The sequence below is a fragment of the Leucoraja erinacea genome, chromosome 24, assembly GCF_028641065.1.
Source record: "Leucoraja erinacea ecotype New England chromosome 24, Leri_hhj_1, whole genome shotgun sequence".
NCBI lineage: Eukaryota > Metazoa > Chordata > Chondrichthyes > Rajiformes > Rajidae > Leucoraja > Leucoraja erinaceus.
Window position 1 is genome coordinate 28,963,865 of NC_073400.1, and position 22,794 is coordinate 28,986,658.

Sequence of the window (22,794 nt, forward strand, 5' to 3'; positions counted from 1 at the left end):
AGAAGGAACTGCAGATGCTGGAACAATTAAAAGTAGACACAAATGCTGGAGAAACTCAGCGGGTGAGGCAGTATCGATGGAGCGAAGGAATGGGTGACGTTTCGGGTCGAGACCCTTCTTCAGATTTTTTCCCCTTCCTTTTACCTCTCCTTTTCTATCCTTCCCCGTGTCTTAGCTTGGAGATGCAGTGGGGAAACAGGCCCTTCAGCCCACGGCGTCCGTGCCGACCAGCGATCCCCGCACACACGCACTATCCTACACGTACCGGGGGACAATTTACATTTACACCAATTTACGCCAGTTTAACCTACAAACCTTTGCGTCTTTGGAGTGTGGGAGGAAATTGGAACAGCCGGAGCAACGTGGCACGTGGTCACGGGGAGAACGTACAAACACCGTACAGGCAGCACCCGTAGTCAGGATCGAACCCGGGTCTCCGGCGCTGCATTCGCTGTAAGGCAGCAACTCTACAGCTGCGCCACCCCGACCGCCCCTCTCCGGGTGCTCCGGTTTCCTCCCACATCCCAAAGACGTGCGGGTTTTTTGGGCTAATTGGCCCTCTGTCAATTGCCCCTGGGTGTGTAAGGAGTTGGTGTGAAAGTGGGATGACTTAGAACTAGTGTGAACGGGTGATCGATGGTCGGTGCGGACCCGGTGGGCCGAAGGGCCAGTTCCCACGCAATATCTCTAAACTAAACCAGTCTGAATAATGGTGAAACATCACCCATCCGTTTTCTCCAGAGATGCTGCCTGACCCGCTGAGTTACTCCAGCACTCTGTGTCTATTCTTCAAGGAGTCCATTACACCTTACGGTAATCAGGAGGGCCATTTTCAAACATTTGAAACTCTGTGCCAAAATTTGAAAAACTGCAGATGCTGAAAATCTGAAATGAAAAACAGATAAAATTGCTGGAAACACTCAGCAGGTCAGGTGGTATCTGCGGAAAGAGAAAGATTTTACATTTTATGTAGAATACATTTCAAAAAGAAAAAACACCAAAAGATAAAAGAATAAACCATTTTAGAGGAACAAGAAACCTCACCCGAAACGTCACCTATCTATTATCCCCCAGACATGCTGCCTGACCCGCTGTGTTACTCCAGCACTTTTGTCTTTTAGACAGTAAACCACTTTGCACAAGTTTGCAGGTTGGCCTTCAACTCTTTAGACTTTGTACATACAGCGTGGAAACAGGCTCTTCGGCCCACCAAGTCCATGCTGACCAGCGATCACCCCGTACGCTAGCGCTATCCCACACACTGGGGACAATTCTACAATTTACTGAAGCCAATTAACCTACAAACCTGCAGGTATTTGGAGTGTGGGAGGAAACCGGAGCGCCCGGAGAAAACCCACGCAGGTCGCGGGGAGAGCGTACAAACTCCGTGCGGACAGCGCCCGCAGTCAGGATCGAACCGGGGACCCCGGCGCTGCGAAGCGGCAGCTATACCACCGTGCCACCGCGACTTCATGGAGTTTGTCGCCTGGAGGGAAGCACGGGAGTGACTTCTGCCGGGGGTGAACAAACCCCTCTCTGCTCTCCCCCACACAACACAGTAATGGTCTCCTCCCTTCCGCGCCCGCCCCCGACGCTATGTGACTCCCGCCCGTTCCGGCAAAATTCCGCGTGGGCGGCGAAACGATGCACGCAGCCGGCGAGAGAGAGAGAGAGAAAGAGAGAGACACAGAGAGAGAAAGGGAGAGAGGAGGATACGTGGCGATTCACAACAGCAAACAAAACTAACTCAAATAATTCAACCTGCAAGTCAAACAGTTTTCACGGGCAACGTGGCAGTGAGAGGAGAGGCTGTGGACAAAAGGGAGTCGCAGAAACCTCAGAATGTGCCTTGCAATGGAAAGGGAGATGGGAAAACAGGAGGGGGAGGAAGTGGAACAATGGGACTTCGGACAAAAGGAATCAAACAAAAGGAGAATGTGACAAGAGAACAATGGCTACAGCCGGGCCCCGTCATTCCCTTTCTCATGATAGGTTATCTCTCTTTCCTTCCCTTTCCAAAGCCTCCTGTTTGCATTTCATCATATCTTGTTTCCCTTTCAACATGTTTCTTTGTCCACTGAAGCTGGGCCTGATCCGGCGATCAGGTTAATGCCAGTTTTAATTTGAGCTCGTGTGTGTGAGTCAACAGTAAGCACAGAATTGCATGCGACTGTTAACCCTTCAGCTGCTGCCATGGCCCCTCGTTTTGTGCACGAGACCAGAGGGGTGTTGCAAAGGCAGCCTTAAGAAGGGTCTCGACCTGCAACGTCCAGCCAATCTTTCCCCTCCAGAGATGCTGCCTGTCCCGCTGAGTTACTCCAGCATTTTGTGCCCATCTTCTGGACAAGCTAGATGCAGGAAGTCTGAAGTCAGGAAGTCTGAAGAACCCTTGGGTTTCGGCCCGAAACGTTGCCTATTTCCTTCGCTCCATAGATGCTGCTGCACCCGCTGGGTTATGACAATAAGGAAATCGGCAACGTTTCGGGCCGAAACCCTTGGGTTTCGGCCCGAAACGTTGCCTATTTCCTTCGCTCCATAGATGCTGCTGCACCCGCTGAGTTTCTCCGGCATTTTTGTGTACCTTTGATTTTCCAGCATCTGCAGTTCCTTCTTAAACAATATGTTCCCAATGTTGGGCGAGTCCAGAACCAGGGACCACAGTCTTAGAATAAATGGGAGGCCATATAAGACTGAGGTGAGACGTTTTTATTTCACCCAGAGAGTTGCGAATTTATGGAATTCCCTGCCTTAGAGGGCAGTGGAGGCCAAGTCCCTGGATGGATTTAAGAGAGAGTTAGATAGAGCTCTAGGGGCTAGTGGAGTCAAGGGATATGGGGAGAAGGCAGGCACGGGGTTATTGATTGATTGGGGATGATCAGCCATGATCATAATGAATGGCGGTGCTGGCTCGAAGGGCCAAATGGCCTCCTCCTGCACTTATCTTTTTCTATGTTCGAGAAGGAACTGCAGATGCTGGAAAATCGAAGGTAGACAAAAGTGCTGGAGAAACTCAGCGGGTGCAGCAGCATCTATGGAGCGAATGAAATAGGCAACGTTTCGGGCCGAAACTTTGCCTATTTCCTTCGCTCCATAGATGTTGCCGCACCCTCTGAGTTTCTCCAGCACTTTTGCCTACCTATTTCGCTATGTTTCTATAAAAAGCTGGAGTAACTCAGCGGGGTCAGACAGCATCTCTGGACAAAAGGAAAGGAATGGGTGACGTTTCGGGCCGAGACCCTTCTTCAGACTGAGAGTCGGGGGAAAGGGAAACGTGAGGTATAGACGGCGATGTGGAGAGATAGCGAACAAGTGTATGAAAGATACGCAAAAAAAGTAACGACGAGAAAGGACCAGGCCTTTGTTCGCTGTTCGTTAGGTGAGAATGAGTTACAGACAATGAGACTCACCAAGACGACTTTGAAGCTGGTACGACGTGTGTGGGGGAGGGATGGAGGGAGAGAGAGGGGGGATGCAGGGGGTTACTTAAAGTTAGAGAACTCATCCTTCACAACACTGGGGTGTAAGCTGCCCAAGCGAAATATGAGGTATTGTTCCTGCAATTTGCACTTGGCCTCACTCTGACAATGGAGGAGGCCCAGGACAGAAAGGTCAGTGTGGGAATAGGAGTGGCAATTGAATTGTTGCTACCTTTACCCAGCTAACAATGATTTTCCTTGATCTCCATTCCCTTTGACCTATTTTCGCACCTTACACTTCCTTATCTCCCTCTCCCCCGATATCAGTCTGAAGAAGGGTCTCGAACCGAAACTTCACCCATTCCTTCTCTCCAGAGATGCCGCCGGTCCCGCTGAGCATAATCCAGCATTTTGTGTCTATCTTCGGTTTAAACCAGCACCTGCAGTTCCTTCCTGCACAAGGAACTGCAGGTGCTGGGTAACAACACAAGGCACAAAGTGCTGGAGTAACTCAGAGATGCTGCCTGGCCCACTGTGTTACTCCAGCATTTTGTACCTGGATCTGTACTGGTCAATGTTCCATGGTCGATACCAACCCTTCAAGGGATTCCACGTCGGTCGGGCATTTGTACCTTCCACATTCCAAATACGTGCAGGTGTCTTGGCACAAATGTAAACTCTCCCTAGTGTGTGTAGGATAGTGTTAGTGCGCGGAGATTGTTGGTCGGTGCGGACTCGATGGGCCGAAGGGTCTGTTTCAGCGCTGTGTCTCTGAACTAAAGTCTACTCCGCCATTCAATCACGGCTGATCTATCTCTCCCTCTAAACCCCATTCTCCTGCCTTCTCCCCATAAACCCCGACACCCGTACTAATCAAGTAGCTATCTGTCTTGCTTTACGAAATTCCTCCCTAAAGCTGTTTCTCCAAAATCTTACAACCTCTTCACCCACTTTTTACCCCCATAAATACCCCCCTAGAGGCCAAACAAGGTTCCTCGTCGATTCCATGTTGAGCTTTGATGTATTTAAGTACATTTAATTGTGAAATACAAAAGCTATTATTCTTGTGAATGTCAGACTTGCGGTACAACACAATCATTGATTGATTAATTGATTGAAAGATACAGCATGGATACAGGCCCTTCAGCCCACCGGGTCCATGCCGACCACCCATTCACATTGGTTCCATCTTGTCCCACGTTTGCATCCTATCCCATTATCGAGCGAGGGCGAGGGCGGGCAAGAGAGAGAGAGACACAGAGAGAGAGAGAGAGAGAGACAGAGAGAGAGAGAGAGAGAGAGAGACAGAGAGAGAGAGAGAGAGAGACAGAGAGACACAGAGAGAGAGAGAGAGACAGACAGACAGAGAGAGAGAGAGAGAGAGAGAGAGACAGACAGAGAGACACAGACAGACAGAGAGAGACAGAGAGACACAGACAGAGAGAGACAGGCAGGCAGGCAGAGAGACAGAGACTTGTATTTATATTTATGCATTTTAAATATGTATGTTATGTTTTATACTTTGGCAATAAACAATGTATTTTATCATGCCATTAAAGTTTTTCAAATTGAAAATTGAATTGAGAGACAGAGTGTGTGTGTGTGAGTGTGTATGTGTGTGTGTGTGTGTGTGTGTGTGTGTGTGTGTGTGAGTGAGTGTGTGTGTGTGTGTACGAGTGTGTGTACGTGTGAGTGTGTGAGTGAGCGTACATGTGTGTGTGTGTGTGAGTGAGTGAGTGTGTGTGTGAGTGTGTGTGTGTGTGTGTGTGTGAGTGTGTGTGTGTGTGTGTGTGTGTGTGTGTGTGTCACATGCACAGGTTCATGTTGTAGACAGGAGTGATACTGGGACACCCTCCACAGACTCGAGTGCAGTCTCTGGTGATTCTCACTACAATCCCAGAGGCAGCGGAACAGTTCCCTGGTTGCTCTGAATGTGGCCGCAGAATGGCAGCTGTGGTTACCCACATGACATGGATCTTGCGCACAAACAGTTTTGAGGAATGTGAAACCTGTATATTGCGGGCCCATGCTTTAAAATTGGGCAGGGCGGGAAGGAACTGCAGCTGTTGGTTTACACTGAAGACAGGTACAAAGTGCTGGAGTAACTCAGCGGGTCAGGCAGCGGGTGTAACTCACATGGAGAAAGTTGGGGCGTAGAGTCAAGGCTTGGTGTTGGGACAGTCTGACGGACAAGAATAAACAACTGTACAGCACAGGGGAAAGACCCTTCGGCCCACTATGTCTGTACCGAGCATGATACCAACTTCAACTGATCGTATTCTCATTAAACAAATAGTGAAAGGCCTGGATAGAGTGGATGTGGAGAGGATGTTTCCACTAGTGGCAGAGTCTAGGACCAGAGGGCACAGCCTCAGAATTAAAGGATGTTCCTTTAGGTAGGAGATGAGGAGGTTTCTTTAGGTCACAAGCTCATAAGTAATAGGTGTAGAATGAGGCCATTTGGCCCATCAAGTCTACTCCGCCATTCAATCATGGCTGATCTATCTCTCCCTCCTAACCCCATTCTCCTGCCTTCTCCCTATAACCCATAAAGTACTAATAATCAAGTACTTTAGTCAGAGGGTGGTGAATCTGTGGAATCCTTTGCCACAGAAGGCTGTGGAGGCCAAGTCAATCGATATTTTTAAGGCAGAGATAGATAGATTCTTGATTAGAGCGGATGTCAGGAGTTATGGGGAGAAGGCAGGAGAATGGGCTTAGGAGGGAGAGATAGATCAGCCATGATTGAATGGCGGAGTAGACACGATGGGCCGAATGGCCTAATCCTGATCCTATCACTAATGAGCTTATCTGCCTGCACGTGATCCATATCCCTCCATTCCCAGCATATCCTTGAGCCCATCTAAAAGCCTCTTTTTTTTTTCTTTTTTTTAAATTTAAATTTTAAGATTTATTTATTAGAAGTACAATACGGCGGTACAAAAATTATGTTAATATATAATACATTCTCTGTGCAACTTCCTTTTTTTTTTAAAGAGAAAAGTAAGAAGAGAAAAAGGAGAAAGAGATGTATAGAAAGTGAAGGATAGACTAGTGAGGGTGAGTGAAGAACAGATAAAGAAAACAGTGGGAAAAAAAAAGAATGAGTGAAGAGGGGTGGGCAGGAGGGAGTTTATTCAATCGCCACAAGGAGATGAGTTTTTTTATATTCTAAATCGTCTTTCAACCATCCCAGAAACGTTTAATTTTCATGATACTATGACACCGCACGATTCCATGAACTCATTAAATGGTGACCAACTCATTAAGAATTGGGCTCGTTTGTCTATTAGGAGGAATCTAAAAGCCTCTTAAAGGCCACTGTCGTATCTGCCTCCCCCACCACCCCTGGCAATGCGTTCCAGGCCCCCCCCCCCCCCCCCCCACATCCTCCGTGGAAGTAATCTCTCCCCCCCCCCCCCTCACAGCTCCTGTAAACGTTGACCCCCCTCTTCACCGTAAAGCAATGCCCTCTGACCTTTGACATTTTCACCCTGAGGGTAAAAAGCTTCCGAATGGCAACGCTATTTATGCCTCTCGTGATTTATACAAGAAAGAACTGCAGATGCTGGTTTAAATCGAAGATAGACGCAAAAAGCTGGAGTAACTCTGGAACGTCGGGGGTTTAAGGCAGACCTGAAAGTGGTTTTTCAATCCTGAGTAACTCAGCGGGGGGCAGGCAGGCAGCATCTCTGGAGAGAAGGAATGGGTGACGTTTTGCGTCGAGGTGGGTCTCACCCCATTCGTTCTACCCAGAGATACTGCCTGGCCCGCTGAGTTACTCAAGGTTGAAAAACCACTTTCAGGTCTGCCCTAAACCCCCCGACGTTCCAGAGAAAACAACTCCAAGTTTGAAGTGTAAACACAAGAGACAAAAGAACCAGAGGTCTTCAGTTTACGGTGAGATGGGATAGATTTAATAGGAACCCGAGGGGCAACTTTTTCACACAGTTAGGAGGTGGGTGATTTCCACAGGACGTAGTTGAGGCAGGAACTTGGACCGGTTTCAGTTTAGTTTATTGTCACGTGTACCGAGGTACAGTGAAAAGCTTTTGTTGCGTGCTAACCAGTCAGCGGAAAGACAACACATGATTACAATGTATTCATTGTATATACATTGAATACACAATGTATATGCAATGAATTGTACAGTTTCATTGATTGTATGGTGAATGTACACATTTACAGTGTACAGATACATGATAAGGGAATAACGTTTAGTGGCAGGTAAAGCCAGCAATGTCCGATCGAGGATAATTCGAGAAGTGTTTTAAGAAGGAACTGCAGATGCTGGAAAAATCGATGGTAGACAAAAAATGCTGGAGAAACTCAGCGGGTGAGGCAGCATCGCTGGAGCGGAGGAATGGGCGACGTTTCGGGTCGAGACCCTTGGTCGGCATGGGCTAGGTGGGCTGAAGGGCCTGTTTCCTTGCTGTGGCCAGAGAATTTCCGAGACCCCTGCTTGGCGAAATAAGGTGTTTAAGAAGGAACTGCAGATGCTGGAAAATCGAAGGTAGACAAAAATGCTGGTGAAACTCAGCGGGTGCAGCAGGATCTATGGAGCGAAGGAAATAGGCGACGTTTCGGGCCGAAACCCGAGGGTTTCGGCCCGAAACGTTGCCTATTTCCTTATTGTCATGTGTCCCAGATAGGATAATGAAATTCTTGCTTGCTGCAGCACTATAGATGCTGAGTTTCTCCAGCTTTTTTGTGCACCTTGGGGAAATAAGGTACTGGGTGAGCCTATTAGAGATAATACGGTCGCGGTGGCCAACATTGGAGCTTTGTAATGGAAGCTCAGAGTTGACAATATGCTATCAAGCCTTTGTGTGGCCCGGAACAAAACAAACAAAGAGAAGGAGAGGGGAATTTGGCCAGGAAGTACAATGGGGCCTCTCTCATTCCCAATGCTTCCATTCAACAGCCCGGACAATCCGGCATTGTCGGAGACGCAAGGAAAGATGGCCTGAAGAATTCGCTGAGAGAGTGGGTCTGTTCTCCACGCTCATCAATACCCTGAAGGCCCTTCGCGAAGGGGCAAGTATCTAACCTTTTGGCAGAAGACGTTCTCAATTAACTAGCTTTGACACTAGTTTAACTAATGAGGGGGGAACAAAAAAAAACAAAAACAAAATCTGGATTGTCGGAAGGAACTGGTTTTTGTATTGTATTGGATTGCATTGTATTCAAATTTATTGTCATTGTCTCAATTTGAGACAACGAAATGAATTTCCCTTACAGGCAGTATCATAAAAAAAAAAAAAAAAAATCATAAATAAATAAATAATAAACATATTAAAAAATAAAATTGAAATTGAATTAAACAAAAAGAAAGCACAAACACAGAAAGTCCACGACACAACATAACATAAATGGCACCAAGGTGAGGATGGCACCATAGTCCAGCCAGCCTCCCCTCCGTGTTCATCCGTGGTCGGGTCGGTATACACCGTAGACACAAAAAAGCTGGAGTAAACTCAGCGGGAGAGGCAGCGTCTCTGGAGAGAAGGAACGGGTGACGTTTCGGGTCACGGTGGCGCAGCAGTAGACTTACAGTGGTAGCCTTACAGCGAATGCAGTGCCGGAGACCCGGGTTCGATCCCGACCACGGGTTCTCCCACCGCGACCTGCGTGGGGTTTTCTCCGTGGCGACAGAAGCTTTTCACCGTGCCTCGGTACACGCGACAATCAACGTCCACCGTAAAAACCGTTATCCGGATGGACTGCGCCGGACGGACACTGCCGGCTCGGTGGGAGAGTCTAGGACTAGAGGTCACGGACTCAGAGTTGAAGGACGTTCTTTTTGGAATGGGATGAGGAGAAATCTCACTAGTCAGAGGGTGGTGAATCTGTGGAATTCTTTGCCACAGAATTGGCTGTCGAGGTCAAGTCAGTGGATATTTTTAAGGCGGAGATAGATAGATTCTTGATTAGTGCGGGTGTCAGAGGTTAGGGGGAGAAGGCAGGAGAATGGGGTTTGCAGGGAGAGATGGATCAGCCATGATTGAATGTCGGAGTAGACTTGATGGGAATTAGCTTCTAAAAATTGTGCAGGGAGTGGATACAAAAATTATCCACTGGTTAACATAGAACTAGCGTGGACGGGTGATCAATGATGGGCCGAATGGCCTGCTTCGATGCTTTATCTCTAAACTAAACTGTCCACAATCCAACCTCAGACGACACTATGAACATCTATAGATTATCTTAGGTAGCACAAAGGGCTTGGATTCACACCAGTGATACAGTCATTAGTTTATTGAACTTTTTTTAACTCACAGGTATTTTCAGTTTAGTTTATTGTCACGTGCACCGAGGTACAGCGAAAAGATTTTGTGGCGTGCTAACCAGCCAGCGGGAAGTCAATGCATGATCGCAATCGAGGACAGACACAAAATGCTGGAGTAACTCAGCGGGACAGGCAGCGTCTCTGGAGAGAAGGAATGGGACCATTGAGCTGATTAGCATCTAGAGATATTTGATAAGCGAATGTGTACCATAAGTCTGTACATAAAGTCTGTTCAAAGATAGTTCGAGGGTCAGCAGTGAGGTAGATTTCAAAGAACCTATAGCGGAGCAAGATAGACCACTCCTTCTAAATGCAATGGGCTGACGTGTAGTACGCAACGGAGTAGAACGTGGGCCTTTTTTTCATCCATTTCAGTAACCCAACCCGACCTGACCCGACCCGCAGTGTAATCAACGTTGCAGGGGAACAGTTTGTGTCAATAAATTATAATTCTGAAAATGAGGAGAAGATTTTTACCAAAGAACTTTTATTTTTACGAGGATGTTTCCGTAACCGGCTTCCGTCTCCGCACTAGAATCTTTGCCCCGCTACGGGATCTTTGGTGCGGAGACGGAAGCCGGTTACGGAAATGGAGGCCGAAAATTACCCATGAATCTGCCCATGACCGTACAACATCTTTTTCGTCGAGTGATCTATCTTGCTCGCCATGGGATTTTTACATAGAAACATAGAAAATAGGTGCAGGAGTAGGCCATTCGGCCCTTCGAGCCTGCACCGCCATTCAATATGATCATGGCTGATCATCCAACTCAGTATCCTGTACCTGCCTTCTCTCCATACCCCCTGATTCCTTTAGCCACAAGGGCCACATCTAACTCCCTCTTAAATATAGCCAATGAACTGGCCACAACTACCTTCTGTGGCAGAGAATTCCACAGATTCACCACTATCTGTGTGAAAAATGATATTCTCATCTCGGTCCTAAAAGACTTCCCTCTTATCCTTAAACTGTGACCCCTAGTTCTGGACTTCCCCAACATCGGGAACAATCTTCCTGCATCTAGCCTGTCCAACCCCTTAAGAATTTTGTATGTTTCTATAAGATCCCCCCTCAATCTTCTAAATTCTAGCGTGTATCTTTGGTAGATAGTAGTTCAGGACTGCTCTCTAGTTGTGGTAGGATGGTCCAGTTGTCCACTATCTGTGTGCATTGTGTTTAAGGGGTGTTTAGCCACTGCAAATTAAAACAAAAATCATTCTTCAGCTGCCAGTACATATGGCAGGTTAACTCTCTTGGGTCTAGATTTATTGACATCAAAAGTCTTTGTGTGTATCCAGCTGTTCCGTGCTTTATCTCCACCAGATGTCATCATCACACTATCGGCAGTCAACGCCATCCCATTCTGAGAACAGACACAAAGTGCTGGAGTAAAGGGCCTGTCCCACCTGGTGATTTTTTTCGGCAACTGCCGGTGTCATTGGCTGACGTACCAGGGTCGCCGAAAGACTTTGGCCATTTCAAAATCCAGCGGGGACAAAAAAAAGTTGCGACACGCGAGGGGAACTCGGCACGTCAATACGTCGTCACGCCGCGACTTGTTCGGTGACCTGAAACATCAGAGGGCGGTGGAGGCCGGTTCTCTGGATACTTTCAAGAGAGAGCTAGAGAGGGCTCTAGAAGATAGTGGAGTCAGGGGATATGGGGGAGAAGGCAGGAACAGGGGGGTACTGATTGGGGATGATCAGCCATGATCCAATTGAATGGCAGTGCTGGCTCAAAGGGCTGAATGGCCTACTCCTGCACCTATTGTCTATTGTATTCACGCCATCCTACATACAGTGGGGACACTTTACATTTATACCAAGACAATCAGCCTACAAACCTGCACGTGTGGGGGGAAACCAGAGATCACGGAGGCAAAAACGCACGGGGAGAACGCACAAACTCCGTAGAGACGGCACCCGTAGTCGAGATCAAACCCGGATCTCTGGCGCTGCAAGCGCTGTAAGGCAGCAACTCTACCACTGCACCTGAATGGTCCTGAACTGAAATGCAATCACGTTCTTTCCCCAGTTGCTGCCTGGCTTGCTGAGTATCTCTTGCATTTCCTGGTTTAGAACATAGAAAAATAGATGCAGGAGTAGGCCATTCAGCCCTTCGAGCCAGCACCGCCACTCAATATGATCCTGGCTGATCATCTAAAATCAGTACCCCGATCCTGCTTTCTCCCCATATCCCTTGATTCCTTTAGCCCTAAGAACTATATCTTACTCTCTCTTGAAAACATCCAGTGAATTGGCCTCCAATAGACAATAGACGCAGGAGTAGGCCATTCGGCCCTTCGAGCCAGCACCGCCATTCAATGTGATCATGGCTGATCATCCACAATCAGTACCCCGTTCCTGCCTTCTCCCCATATCCCCTGACTCCGCTATCTTTAAGAGCCCTATCTAGCTCTCTCTTGAAAGTATCCAGAGAACCGGCCTCCACTGCCTTCTGTGGCAGAGAATTCCACAGACTCACAGCTCTCTGTGTGAAAACGTTTTTCCTCATCTCATTCCTACCCCATTATTCTTAAACTGTGACCCCTGGTTCTGGACTCCGCTAACACCAGGAACATTTTTCCTGCATCAATCTAGCCTGTCCAATCCTTTAAGAATTTTAGATTTTTCTATAAGATCCCTATTGTCATGTAATACTGACGTTTGTTCCAGTCCAAGTGTATTTGCAACTGGTTTGAATTCCTCTCTGGTTTGTATTGTTAGGAGGAGCAATGATTAGAATTGTGTGCAGTTCTCTGCAGCTAGAGCTGCATAAAACAGGATTTACTTTGCACCTCACTGTGGCCACATTGCAGAGATAACACAGTTCCTAAAATAACAAAGCAATCTTTCGGAGAACGATTGCTGGTTGGTACGGGTGTCGGGGGTTATGGGGAGAAGGTTGGACAATGGGGATAGGAGGGAGAGATAGATCAGCCATGATTGAATGGTGGAGTGGGCTCGATGGGCCGAATGGCCTAATTCTGCTCCTATCACTTATGAAAAGAACCATTTAGACAATGCAAGAAGGGTCTCGACCCAAAACGTCACCCGTTCCTTCTCTCCAGAGATACTGCCTGAGTTACTCCAGCATTCTTTGTCTACCTTCGATTTAAATCAGCATCTGCAGTTCTTTCCTACACAATGCATTGCTTTGAAGTATCCAGGCAACTTTTTGCATCAATTCCTAAGGAAATAAATATCGGGAGAAGGGTCTTGATCCGATATGTCACCTATACACAGCATCCCGAGATGCTGCCTGACCTGCAGAGTTACTCCAACACTTTGTCTCTTTTTAAGTGAATGCAAACATAATCTGTCTCCCACAGTCTCCGCAGAGGAGCATGGGTGAAGCTCAACAGACTTGGTACTGGAGTTGGGCGTTTCAATGCCAGCGTGTGGAGATGGGGGCTCCCTCCGCCAGAGCCCAGCCTGTGAATGTGGAGCAGGACAACAGACAGACAAACCATGTCATCTCTGGGTGCCCGCTCTATGGGTCTGTTGAAGGGTCCCGACCCGAAACGTCGCCCATTCCTTCGCCCCAGAGGTGCCCGCTCTACCACCCACCAAATGGAGCTGTGTCAGGGCCTGGCAGACATTGACGCCAACAGAGGCAACGACCTGGCTGCTCAACACCCGGCTTGAGATCTAACTATTCCTTTGGTTTAGTTGCGTTTCATTCGCAAGAATTCCTTTGGTTCATGTTTCTCCGCATCTTTCTCGTAGTATTGCAACGTTTGATCATTTAATTTATTTAGCAAAGATCTGCTTTGAAAAGATTCCTCGAATAATGCACCCATAAAGTTACATTCAATGTCATCAAATTTTTTTTAGATTAGAGATACAGCGCGGAAACAGGCCCTTCGGCCCACCGAGTCCACACTGACTAGTGATCCCCGCACACTAATGCTAACCCACGCCAGGGACAATTTTTTACAATTATACCAATTTTGTGAAGCATTTTTCCATCTACCCAAGGAAATAAAATAGAACCCTTCAGGAATTTAGACACCAGACCCGGAAGATGCAGTTTCCTTAACAATCTCATATAAGCATTTGAATAAAACTTCCACACAGATTGCAACCATCACCCTGCTTGATCATCGAGGTACATGCCCAGTTCTTCTTCTTTAGACTTTACGCTTCAGAGATACAGCGTGGAAACAGGCCCTTCGGCCCACCGAGTCCGCGCCGACCAGCGATCCCTGCACACTAACACTATCCCCCACACACACAAGGGGCAATTTACAATTTTTACCGAAGCCAATTAACTTGCAAACCCGCACGCCTTTGGAGTGTGGGAGGAACCCGGAGCACCCGGAGAAAACCCGCGCGGCCAAAGTGAGAACGTGCGAACTCCGTACAGACAAGCACCCGTAGTCAGGATCGAACCCGGGTCTCTGGCGCTGTGCAGCGGCAACTCTACTGCTGCGCCACACTGAGCCACATTAGTCAGAGGGAGGTGAATCTGTGGAATTCATTGGCACAGGCAGCTGTGGAGGCCAAGTCGGTGGATATTTTTACGGCAGAGGTCGACAGATTCTTGATTAGTACGGACGTCAGGGGTTACGGGAGGAAGGCAGGAGAATGGGGTAGAGAGGGATAGATCAGCCATGATTGAAGAAGACCTGATGGGCCGAATGGCCTAATTCCGCTCCTATCACTTATGCCCATGAGTTCGGACAAGAGAAAACCCTTCGGCCTAGCTGTACAAGGCTCCATTTCAGACTCACAATCGTTTCGAATTAAAATCCAATTTACCTGATGGCGTAGTACCGTAGTTTCTTCATGGTGCAGCCCAAACGCGAATGAGAGAACTCCCTCTCGAGCTGAGCCACTAAAGAGCTCATTGGGCATTTGGGTTGGGGGGGGGGGGGGGGGGGGGGGGGGGGGGGGGTGGGGTTACGCGGTGCGAAAAATGCACCGAAACGAACAAAAACAAAAAACAAACTCAATCTGTGAGATAATCTCCGAGATTGAGTGGAAGGAAAATGTATGAATTTTTTTTTTAAACCAAGACTATGGCGCAAAGATATCGGTACAAAGCTTGCGGTGGCGATCTTCCCCCTTACTGACGCACGACAATGAAGGTGACATTTTGTTTCAGCAAGCTCTCGACTCTTTCCTCTCCTCAACAATTCCGATTACCGGACGATACTGGAACAGCGACAACCCAGACTTGAGGGCCATTCCTTCTCTCCAAACACCTACACTGATTATGTATAATCTCGCTGGCTCGAAGGGCCGAATGGCCTACTCCTGCACCCGTTGTCTATCACCTTCTGCGGCTGTATCTCCGGGGACACAATCAACTCTCATAGAGCTAAGGTAGACACAAAAATGCCGAAGTAACTCAGCGGGTGAGGCAGCATCTCTGGGGCGAAGGAATGGGCGACGTTTCGGGTCGGGACCCTTCATCAGTCCCAGAGAGCTAGATTCTCCACAAGGTGTATACTTTCCAAACAATTCATGTACTAGACGGATATACACGCATAGGACAGGTTTAGATGGACCTGGGCCAAATGCAGACAGGTGGGACTAGTGGAGGTTGGTACATGTTGGCCGATGTTGGCAAGTTGGGCAGGGGGGCCTGTTTCCTCTCTGTGAGACTCCATGACTGCACAACACTAATATCAACTATGAATCACGGACTGTATCTGGTTGCACCAAACTGTTTGGGCTATTATTCCACGGAGGTTATTTATAGATTTTTTCTGTTTACTATAACATTAACTATGTATATTGTGTTTACAGCCCCCTTATGTCATTGTGAGTAACAATTATGTTGTTCCTTTAGCGCTGCATATTATAGACAGAAGATAAACACAAAATGCTGGAGTAACTCCGTGGCACAGGCAGCATCTCTTGCAAGAAGGAATGGGTGGCGTTTCGGGTTGAGACACTTCTTCAGACTGATGTGGGGGGGTGGGGGGGGGGCGGGAAAAAGAAAGGAAGAGGCGGAGACAGTCGGCTTGTGGGAGAGCTGGGAAGGGGAGGGGAAGGAGGGAGAAAGCAAGGACTACCTGAAATTGGAGAAGTCAATGTTCATACCGCTGGGGTGTAAACTACCCAAGCAAAATATGAGGTGCTGCTCCTCAAATTTGCGGTGGGACTCACTCTGCCCATGGAGGAGGCTCAGGACAGAAAGGTCGGATTCGGAATGGGAGGGGGAGTTGAAGTGCTGAGCCACCAGGAGATCAGGTTGGTTAATGCAAACTGTGCTGAGGTGTTGGGCGAAGTGATCGCCAAGCCTGCGCTTGGTCTCACCGATGTAGAGCAGTTGCCACCTGGAGCAGCGGATGCAATAGATGAGGTTGGAGGAGGTGCAGGTAAACCTCTGCCTCGCCTGGAAAGACTGCTTGGGTCCTTGGATGGAGTCAAGGGGGGAGGTAAAGCGACACGTGTAGCAGTTCCTGCGGTTGCCTGGGAAAGTACCAGGGGGAAGGGGGTGGTTTTTGGTGGGAAGGGACAAATTGACCATGGAGTTACGGAGGGAACGGTCTCTGCGGAAAGCCGAAAGGGGAGGAGATGGGAAGACGTGGCCAGTGGTGGGATCCCGTTGGAGGAGGCGAAAATGTCGGAGGATTATCTGTTGTATGTGACGGCTGATCGGGTGGAAGGCGAGGACAAGGGGGACAATGAAATCAGCTGGAGAACGAACTTGGATGGGGGAGGGATGGAGAGAGAGAGGGGAAAGCACGGGTTACTTGAAGTTAGAGAAATCGCGGGGTTGTAAGCGCCCACGCGAAACTTGAGGTGTTGTTCCTCTCGATATACTCTTGACGAAAGGCTCAACGGAAAGAAACATTGACTGAATATTCCAGACGAGGAGCTGGAATCTTTGCATTTGCGTCTGACGCGATTTTTTTCGGCGACTTGCCGTTAAAGCCGCAAGCAGGCCGACGAAATTTTTTCCAAATGTTGACCATTTTGGGACAATCCAGCGGCGACCAGGAAAAGGTACGTCTCTTTGGGCGACTACTCACGACCATACAGTCGACACGGTCGCGGGGTGACGCCTGCATGGCCGTGAGTAGTCGCCCAAAGAGACGTACCTTTTCCTGGTCGCCGCTGGATTGTCCCAAAATGGCCGCAAATTTTTCGCCGACCTGCTTGCTTGCGTTGGCTGTTTTTAAAAGAGTCGCAGAGTCATACAACATCGGGAACAGGCCCACCGACCCTACAAACCTGCACGTCTATGGAGAGAGTGGGAGTGAGTGGCGAAGATCTCGGGAGGAAACATACGCGGGTCACGGGGGGGGAAAGCGTACAAACTCCGCACAGACAAGCGCCCGTGGTCGGGATCGAACCCTGGTGTCCGGCAACTCTACCGCCGCGCCACCGTGGCGCTCGCTCTTCGACGGGCCGAAGGGCCTGTTTCCATGCTGCCCGACCAGGACTCTGGGTTGAAACGCAGTCCAGTTTCCTCTGACCGCACCCCAGCGACTGAATTGGAAGCATCGTTAGGAGTTGAACCCCTTCGCAGTTTTTAGACGGCTTGTTTGAACCTACCAGTGATAACTATCATGCACGAGGCAAGGACGTTTGATAATCGGGGCCGATTTCTGTTCAGATCGCTTGTTTCCTGTTGTCTTTACCTCTCAAGACCTCATCGGAAACACTGAAAATAATACGCAGAACTCGTGCTTATTTCTGGAATGGCGTCATTATTGCATTAGTGATGGATTTTATAGGCTGCCGAGCATTCCAGCCCACTGCTGCATCACACATTTGTAAATAAACATGTGATCAGCTTAGCCTGAAAGGTCTTGGCCGATGTTAGGACTGGTGGTGGCGGTGGAGGCAGGTTCGATTTTATCATTTAAAAATAAATTGGATAGGTACATGGACGGGAAAGGAATGAAGGGTTATGGTCTGAGTGCAGGTAGATGGGACTAGGGGAGAATAAGTGTTCGGCACAGACTAGAAGGGCCGAGATGGCCTGTTTCCGTGCTGTAATTGTTATATGGTTATATATGGAAGGGTTTGTACCACGTTGAATCAAGAAATCTACAATTCATTGGGCTTTTCTGTAACCTTATTTGATATTAAGAGCAAGCACTTCGTGGGCGGCACGGTGGTGTAGTGGTAGTGTCGCTGCCTCACAGCGCCGGAGACCCGGGTTCGATCCCGGCAACGGGTGCTGTCTGTATGGAGTTTGTACGTTCTCCCCGTGACCTATGTGGGTTTTCTCTAAGATCTCCCGTTTCCTCCCACACTCCCAAGGCGTAAATTGGCTTGGTAAATGTAAAACATGTCCCCAGTGTGTGTAGGGTAGTGTTAATATGCAGGGATCGCTGGTCGGTGGCGAGCTCGCTGGGCCGAGGGGCCTGTTTCCGCGCTGTATACTTAAATTAAACTAACTGACCCGTGATAGTTCTTGATAAGAGAGTGTTCGCGGACTTCCACTTGCATCCATATCATGCTTCCAATTTTGCTTCATAAGTTATAAATCAGTTTCAGAGACACAGTGCAGAAACAGGCCCTTCAGCCCACACCGACCAGCTACCAGCAAGTTACATTTACACCAAGCCAATTAACCTAGTGTGTGCAGAATCCTGAGATCCTGGAGAAAACCCACGCAGGTCACGGGGAGAATGTACATACTCCGTACAGACAGCGACCGTAGTCAGGATCGAACATGCGTCTCTGGCGCTGTAAGTGCTTCAAGGCAGTTGCTCTATCGCTGCGCCACCGTACCGGCCTGCTCACGGACTTACAAAGAAGACACCGTGAAATATTTCCCCCAACGGTGTTGCCGCACAATGAATATAGTTCCGTGCTCCACCATGCCAGTAGCATGGACATAATGCTGAGCATAATTTACAGTTAAGAATATTTGTTGAAAACCAACAGGTCGGTAACAGAAAAAGGTCACAAAGTGCTGGAGTAGCTCAGCAGGTCAGGCAGCATCTCTGGAGAAAGTGGCAGCAAGGGATGTCCCGGGTCAAGACCTTTCTTCAGTCAGAATGGGCCGCAGACGTTGACTATGGGGATGTCTGGCTCTGCCAGGCTGGAGTTACATAGAAACATAGAAAATAGGTGCAGGAGTAGGCCATTCAGCCCTTCGAGCCTGCACCGCCATTCAATATGATCATGGCTGATCATCCAACTCAGTATCCTGTACCTGCCTTCTCTCCATAATCCCTTTAGCCACAAGGGCCACATCTAACTCCCTCCTAAATATAGCCAATGAACTGTGGCCTCAACTACCTTCTGTGGCAGTGAATGCCACAGATTCACCACTCTCTGTGTGAAAAATGTTTTTCTCATCTCAGTCCTAAAAGATTTCCCCTTTATCCTTAAACTGTGATCCCTTGTTCTGGACTTCCCCAACATCGGGAACAATCTTCCTGCATCTAGCCTGTCCAACCCCTTAAGAATTTTGTACGTTTCTATAAGATCCCCCCTCTAAATTCTTCTAAATTCTAGCGCGATCCAGAGTCCCGGCAGCAAAGGGGCAAATTTGGACGACCGATCAGCTGCAAAAGGGCGATGCCTTGCCTGGGTCGCCGCGCTGGATCGACGCTCTGGAGCTCCGGTGAGCTGTGTCCGCCGTGTTCGACACCTCCGGGCTGCGGGTCTGCGGAGCGGAGCGGGCGGCGCCGATTTCAACATCGGGAGCCTGGGAGCTCCAGGCCGGCGCGGCCTTGTCGGCTTCGGAAGCCGCGGTCTCCAGCTAGGAAGCGGCCGTTCCAAGTGGCCCAGCCGCTGAGAGGACTCTCCCGACGCCGGGGCAACACCACCCGGTGAGAACGGCCAGGAACATCGGGCCTCCGTAGAGGCAATTGCGGTGGCCTCAATAGGCCTGACTTTGGGTGAACTTGGGGTTGGGGACTGGACATTGTGCCTTCCCCCACAGTGGTATCCATTGTGGGGGGATGATTTTTTTTTGTCTGTAAGTAATCCTGTTAGTCTTTGTGCAAAGATGGCTGTCGGAAGGGTGAATGGACGTTGGCGCGCTTTAGCTGCCGCTGCTCTCTCTTCACATTGTGTTTCTGATTATTTGTTTTTGGACTGAATTCTGTTTTTAATTCGTGTTTCTGTGATGTCTTTGTTATTTATTTTATTCTGCTTATATGTTTTTTTATTCCTGTTAATCTCTGTAAGGTGTCCTTGAGATTTCTGAAATGTCTCGTGATGTTGCTCGTGGTGCCAAATACCTCAGTGGAGCTCAGAAAGACGTACATCGTTCACCCAGCACGAGAGGCTCAGCATTGTTTGACCCAGTTTAGTTTTGTTTAAAGATAGACACAAAATGTTGGAGTAACTCAGTGGGACAAGCAGCATCTCGGGAGAGGAGGAAGGAATGGGTGACGTTTTGGATCAGGTCCCTTCTTTAAACTGAGTATTTCTTTAAAAGATACAGCGCGGAAACAGGCCCTTCGGCCCACCGTGTCCGCGCCGACCAGCGATCCCCGCTCACTAACACTACCCCACACATACTCGGGATGATGTACAATTATACCAAGCCAATTAGCCTACAAACCTGTACGTCTTTGGAGCGTGGGAGGAATCCCACACAGGTCACATTAGACAATAAACAATAGGTGCAGGAGTAGGCCATTCGGCCCTTTGAGCCAGCACCGCCATTCAATGTGATCATGGCTGATTATCCCCAATCAGTACCCTGTTCCTGCCTTCTCCCCATATCCCCTGACTCCGCTATTTTTAAGAGCCCCATCTAGCTCCCTCTTGAAAGTATCCAGAGAACCGGCCTCTGAGGCAGAGAATTCCACAAACTCACCACTCTCTGTGAGAAAAAGTGTTTCCTCGTCTCCGTTGTAAATGGCTTACTCCTTATTCTTAAACTGTGGCCCCTGGTTCTGATCTCCCCCAACATCGGGAACATGTTTCCTGCCTCTAGCGTGTCCAAGCCCTTAAAAATCTCGCGAGGAGAACGCACAAACTCCGTACAGACAGCGCCCATAGTCTGGGATCGAACCGGGGTCCATGGCGCTGTTAGGCTGCAACTCTCCCGCTGCGCCACCCTGCTGTAGATGGGGGCACCGGGATAGTGATCAGTGCTACACGGGCTTTGTTGTACAATCCTTTCTCGCAGGCCTTTAGTAAACAAATCCTCTTACCAGCTAACATCCTGGAATTCTTTTGAATGCCCATTCCACCCAGGGTACCTCCCATCCTGTGCAGTCAGCACGTCAGGCCGTATCATTCTTTACTCCAGAGAACAGCGCTGACCACTGCCAAGTATGTTCACCTATTAATAGTCCCAGCCTCGTGCTGGGCAAGAGGCCAGGTAGCAACACCATGCCTTTGGAGACACTCTTGATACGGCTCTCAAGGCAACATGGTTGCTTCACAGATAACAAAACTCTTTCCTTCAGGCCAAATGCTACAGGCTACTGTCGTTTTAGAGATATTGCGCGGAAACAGGCCCTTCGGCCCACTGAGTCCGCACCGATCAGCGATCCCCGCACATTAACACTATCCTACACACACTGGGGACAGCTTACACTTATTACACCAAGCCAATTAATCAGATTCAGATTCAATTTTAATTGTCATTGTCAGTGTACAGTACAGAGACAACGAAATGCATTTCAAATGAATTAATCTACAAAACCATACGTCTTTGGAGCGTGGGAGGAAACCGAAGTTCTCGGAGAAAACCCATGCAGGTTACGGTGAGAACGCACAAACTCCGTACAGACAACGCCCGTAGTCGGGATCGAACCCGGGCCTCCGCCGCTGCATTCGCTGTAAGGCAGCAACTCTACCGCTGCGCCAACGTGGCCACAGGTGGCTCACAGTTGCAGGGACCTGGTTTTCGATCCCGACCTTGGATGCTGTCTATGTGGAGTTTTCCTTCCGACTGCACATGGGACCACCGGACGCAAGTCTACCGCAGCGCCACTGAGCTGGAGGTATTCCAGTCGGGCGAGGAGAGGAGAGGGACTGTGTAGGAAGGAACTGCAGATGCCGGTTTAAACAAAAAGTAACACAAAATGCTGGAGTAACTCAACGGGGCGACCAGCACCTCTGGAGAGAAGGAAGGGGTGACGTTTCGGGTCGAGACCCTTCTTCAGACCATTCTCGAGCTGAAGCGTCGCCCACTCCTTCTCTCCAGAAAACTGTAACGTCCAGGTTCAGGAATAGCTTCTTCCCTGCAGCCATCAGGCTATTAAACACTACAACATATTCACATATTCTGTTGTGCTGCAGCAAGTAAGAATTTCATAGAAACATAAAAATAGGTGCAGGAGTAGGCCATTCGGCCCTTCGAGCCTGCACTGCCATTCAATATGATCATGGCTGATCATCCAACTCAGTATCCTGTACCTGCTTTCTCTCCATACCCCCTGATCCCTTTAGCCACAAGGGCCACATCTAACTCCCTCTTAAATATAGCCAATGAACTGGCCTCAACTACATTCTGTGGCAGAGAATTCCACAGATTCACCACTCTCTGTGTAAAAAATGTTTTTCTCATCTCAGTCCTAAAAGATTTCCCCTTTATCCTTAAACTGCGACCCCTTGTTCTGGACTTCCCCAACATCGGGAACAATCTTCCTGCATCTAGCCTGTACACCCCCTTAAGAATTTTGTAAGTTTCTATAAGATCCCCCCCTCAATCGTCTAAATTCTAGCGAGTACAAGCCGAGTCTATCCAGTTTTCTTCAGATGAAAGTCCTGACATCCCAGGAATCAGTCTGATGAACCTTCTCTGTACTCCCTCTATGGCAAGAATGTCTTTCCTCAGATTAGGAGACCAAAACTGTACGCAATACTCCAGGTGTGGTCTCACCAAGACCCTGTACAACTGCAGTAGAACCTCCCTGTTCCTATACTCAACTCCTTTTGCTATGAATGCTAACATACCATTTGCTTTCTTCATTGCCTGCTGCACCTGCATGCCTACTCTGAAGAAGGGTTTCGGCCCGAAACGTCGCCTATTTCCTTCGCTCCATAGATGCTGCTGCACCCGCTGAGTTTCTCCAGCAATTTTGTGTACCTGCCTACTTTCAATGACTGGTGTACCATGACACCCAGGTCTCGTTGTCCCATCCGGGACATATGACGATAAAACACTCTTGATTTGACAGAGATGCTGCCTGTCCCGCTGAG

The 22,794-nt window shown here is 48.7% G+C and overlaps 1 protein-coding gene across 1 annotated transcript in view; it reads right to left on the bottom strand.

Annotated features, from left to right (window-relative positions):
• LOC129708874 (transcription factor SOX-13-like) overlaps nucleotides 1–22,794 on the bottom strand; it is a 116,960-nt gene that overhangs the window by 27,760 nt on the left and 66,406 nt on the right.